This window comes from Alnus glutinosa, chromosome 8 (genome assembly GCF_958979055.1).
Source record: "Alnus glutinosa chromosome 8, dhAlnGlut1.1, whole genome shotgun sequence".
In the NCBI taxonomy this organism is placed as follows: domain Eukaryota; kingdom Viridiplantae; phylum Streptophyta; class Magnoliopsida; order Fagales; family Betulaceae; genus Alnus; species Alnus glutinosa.
The window spans coordinates 28,200,270-28,205,072 of record NC_084893.1 but is presented as its reverse complement, the minus strand read 5'-3'; the positions used below and the strand labels follow the sequence as shown (position 1 = coordinate 28,205,072).

The following is a 4,803-nucleotide window of genomic DNA, read 5'->3' as shown; positions in this document are numbered from 1 at the left end:
AGTCAATAATTAGATTTCAAGTGACTAGTTATGTTGTGAAATAAAATTAGTTTAAGATGAAATAATGGAATTTGTACAATAGTCATAAGTTAAATAAATAATTAATCATTTTGGTAAAGTGTTGTTTAAATAAATGCGGGTTAAATATTAATTGTTAAAAGATTGGATTATAAAATTGTAGGATTCTGCTGTAATTTATAAAAGATGGAGCATTGAAATAAAAAGGAAATCTCACCCACTGCCACTTGTCAACCTGTGGTTGGATGGGAGAAGATAACCTTATCCTCTCCCTCACTTTTTCAGCCACACACGTCACACTCCATCTTATCTCTTTTCCTTTTCCCTTCTCTTTTCCTTTCTTTCTTTCTCACCCGAGCACCCCTCTCCTTCTTCCTTTTCTTTTCCTTCTTCCTCCTCTTTTCTTCTTCTTCTCCAGCAACACGTGCCCCTGTTCCTCGCGGCACACCCGACTTCCCTTCCCTTCTCCCTCTTCCCTTCTCTCCTTCATGCAGCACCCGCACACAACCCTCTTCCCGTTTCCTTTCTCCATTTTCTCTGCACTGCACCGCACGCCCCCTCTCTCTTCTTCTCTTTTCCTTTTCTTTCTTCTCCCTTTTCTCTCTTTCCCCGCACCCAGCCCGATTCCTTTTTCTTCTTTTTCTTCCTCCCTTCCTCTCAGTTCCAACCGTGATGAAGCACCTGAATCCCTCCATTTTTCCTTCTCTTCTTCCTATCACACGCATCAGCCCTCTTTCCCTTCTCTTCTTCTCTTTTCTTTCTCTCTTTCCCTCACAATCCCAGCAACCCAGCAGCTCCCTCCCCTTTTCGCACTTCCTCTTCGATCACACCCAGAGCAGAGAGAGATCGTGAGAAACGGTCAGAGGGAAGCACTGAGAGAGAGACGATTTGAAGTCCGGGGGAAGCCGAGACCGTGACCCGTGTGGCATGGGAGAGAAATTGGTGACCGGAGGCCCGATATTCCGGCAATTCAGCAGCGAGTCGAAGCAAAGGGCACCGGCGCATCGTCAGAGGGCATGAAATCTGGTTGAATCAGGGGCACTTCCGGTGGTTTTTCTTAAACTTCAAACAGAAATTTTCAAAGGTAATTTCTTGTAATTTTAAAGTATTTTAGATTGATAAATTCTGGGCCTTTGATGTTTGGTTGTGTATTGAATTTTGGCCATGTGGTGTTGTGATTGGCCGTGTGTAGTAGTGCTTGGCCGAATTAGAATTTGATGATATTGGGTGTTTTAGGTTGTCCCGGTTGTATGATTTTAGTTATACATGGCTATGGTTATGTGATGGGTCATATGATAATGCATAGGATTGTTGGTGATTCTTATTGAATGTTTTATGTTGATGGTTATGGAGTGGGTTGATTTAAGGATGTTTCTTGAGCCTTAATGATGGAATTTGGTGGTGAATAGGGCTGATTTGTGGTTTGTTGTAGTGGGCTTGGCCGAATGTTGTTTGGAAAGAAGCTAATGACTATTGAATCCTCTTTGGGGAAAATGGTTGAATATAGGTATGTAATTTTGCTGTGGATTCCCTATTTAGGTAATATGGAGTTATTGTTTGGAGTTATATTTTTGAATCATTATTGATGGGGATGATTGTGGATAATGAGTGATTTCATTAATTGGTGATTTTATTGTGGATTTGTGTAGCTTTGGTGAAGGATGGGCTGATTTGGATTGACATTATTTTTGGATGAATGGCTTAGGAAAATGGTATTCTTCTCTTGGGGGTTTCAGTTTTTGATGATGTTAGATTGTGTTTAATGTTTTAAACTTAGTCGTTGGTCTTTATTAAGTTTCCATAGTGTTTTGATGGAAATCCAAATTTGAGGTGGATTTTATGTTTTGATGATATTGAGTTTTGATTTGGGTGTTGGATGTGCTTTTGGTTGGATGATTTCGTGGTGTGGAAAGCTAATGAGGAGTTGATGTGCAATGTTGAAGTTAAAGTGTAAATTTGGGGTGATATGTCATCTTGGCCAAGTGGGTTAACTGTGGTGTTGGAGAATGTAGATTGTTGAGGGATTATTGGTGATTATTGTTATGATGTTATAGTGAAAGAAATGTGGGCATTTCCATTTAAGAAATGAGTTGATTTTAGTTGCAAAGGAGAATTTCAAAGTACTTATTGGACTATAGTTAGGTTCACTACTATGTGTTATTTGAGTGTTTTAAGTATGTTTTGGGGCTTTGATTGAGTAAGAGATTATCTATGAGGATTGGGTTGGCTTGTAGCATAGTTGGTCATGCCTATGAGCTATAGATTATTTAAATAATCCTAAGTTGTAAAACTAAGCTAGTAAGCGTACAGAAACACATATGTGGTATAAATCCATTAGGTAACCACTTAGTACCTAATCTACCTATCCATGTACACATGATATTTATGTGCATTAATGGATTAGGCTTAAGTGTAAATAATGTGAACTTAGTAAATAAAAATAACAAGCCAATAATGGATTAGTAATAACAATGGGATGTAATAATAATAAATAGGCGAATAAAATAGTAAGTGTCTTAAAGGTGATAAGCGATATAATATTAATCTACAATCAATATTAACCTAATAATAGTTAAGGATACCTAACTAGACTTAGAAGTGGGCAACGCGACGGGTAAGCACGCCGGTAGTCTATGAGTCATAGAGAATAGAGTTCTATAGCGTTGTCTAATGTTATAAGTATTTGCAGGGTCGTGTAGTAATTGAACCTTCAATGGGTTCTTCAATGTAGAGTTGGAGTCGTGAGTTCAATGCAGCCAGGTGATATTTTACTCACTGAAAAACTATATTTTTATGTTTGCTAGAATAGCAAAATATATGTGTTTTATAAATTCGAACCAACTGTATGTTGATTATCTGTTTTGGTTGATTTGAGTAGTTTCAATTATGTTCAAATAATATCAATGATGTTATGATATGATGTATGGATGAAATGTGTAGAATTGTTTTTAAAGTATTTGAATGGAGCTGCAGTTGAGATTTAAATTATGCAAAGTAAAATGATAAAATTACATGTTAATTGGTTTATTGTATTTGAAGAAAGCATGATTTGTAAAGAATAGGAGAATAGAGTTTGAATTGTAAAGCATAAAGCATGAGCATAAAAGGAATGAAAGGACAAAGTATAAAGAATGAAAGGACAAAGCACAAGGAATGAAAGGATTGACAAAAGGAATGGAAGGACAATCATGAGCATGCATATCATTGTTAAATTGTATAATGTTTTCTTGATATAGAATATTGTAGTTTTTATGCTAGACGTATTAGTATGCCTAAGAGTTTTAATGGCAAAAGAGCTTATGTATATTGTTATCGTCTAGTTGCATAATTTTAGAACATTTAGCTTGGACGAACAAGAATATTGTCATGGTTCGGTATGAGTAATACAGCGTCCTAGGAGTAGGTAGATGAATTGTCGTGGCACGTCAGTAGGAAGTGCTTGGATACCCGAGTTTTACTCTAGTAACCGCATGGACAACTACGTGCTCGACATGAAGTTGTAATGCCCTAGGATTCTGTGTTAACCATGTTCAGAAAATGATAGTAAGCTTGTACTGATGAGCGAGATGGCATGTTTTAAGCTTCGTGTACTTGGTTTTGACGCTATTGGTTGCGATATCGGTGTGGCTTGGGAGTAGGTAGATGGATTGTCGTGGCACATCAATAGGAAGTGCTTGGATATCAGAGTCTTACTCTAGTAACCGCATGGACAACTATGTGCTCGGCATGAAGTTGTAATGCCCTGAGGCACATTGTTATCATAGTTAATATCGTTAGGCCTATGTGCATTTGAGCTACCAACATAAAAGTATTATTGTAGGTGGGTTTATATATGGTTGCTTCCAAGCCAATGGAACTTCTACGTATGGGTCCAACTACATAGTATGTTTTAAATGTTTTCTAATAGTCGGTGTTTGCTATATCAGCTATGGGGGTTTTCAAACAAAATTTTATACTTTGGTAGCTGTTATAGTGTACGCGAGACTAAAAAGAAAAGTTGGTTCATTTGGAAAACTCAGTTAATTTAATATCACTGAGGTCTCGGTATTATGTACTGAGGTGGTGAACTCATCATTTCAACTATACGGATGTGGCAAACCCCCACAACCGTATAGATGATGTCTCTTGGCTCCAGGTACTCGGGTCGTAGTTGATGGGGTCATAGACGTGCATTTGGGATATTATGACCAGAGCTCACAGCGACGGTCGTAATTGCAGGACCATGGGCGTCCTCAGTTTTATAGGTTTTGTTATGGCTTGTGACGCATGTGTCACTCGTTATTGTGTAAAGCCATTTCTGTTATGTATTTATATTGAGGAAAGACTTAAACACATAGATGTTAAATGGCTCCTATTATTAATTTATAATAGATATTTAAGATGTGATTTCCGCTATTAGATTTATGTTTTCCGCTACATAGTTAGATAGTTGTCATACTCTGATTTACCAAGTACATATTATGGGATATGTATCACATGTTGGCTTTGCGACAAATCGTCGTGCCACTGTGAAGATCCATTTGTATTTTAAGAGATTAATGTATATGAAATGTTTTGTAAAAAAAAAATGGGTCGTCACACACCGCCTTGTATTCAATGTTTTCATTTAGCAAGCCTTCACTCTCTTTTATCATTAGATATATTACATCATAAAGGGGGAGCATCTTCACAGGGGAGTTTCTGATTTAACTTTTTGTTGATGTCAAAAGGGGGAGAAATAAGATATACAAAATTTATTTCCCTACAATGAGCTTAAAATAAAAATGCATTTACTTTAGTGATCTA

The 4,803-nt window shown here is 37.2% G+C and overlaps 1 long non-coding RNA gene across 1 annotated transcript; it reads left to right on the top strand.

Annotated features, from left to right (window-relative positions):
- The first annotated feature begins 441 nt into the window (after nucleotides 1-441).
- LOC133875794 (uncharacterized) lies at nucleotides 442-4,404 on the top strand. Its single transcript, XR_009901490.1, has 2 exons — nucleotides 442-1,102; nucleotides 2,708-4,404. It is a non-coding gene; the product is annotated as an uncharacterized LOC133875794 (long non-coding RNA).
- The last annotated feature ends 399 nt before the right edge of the window (nucleotides 4,405-4,803 follow it).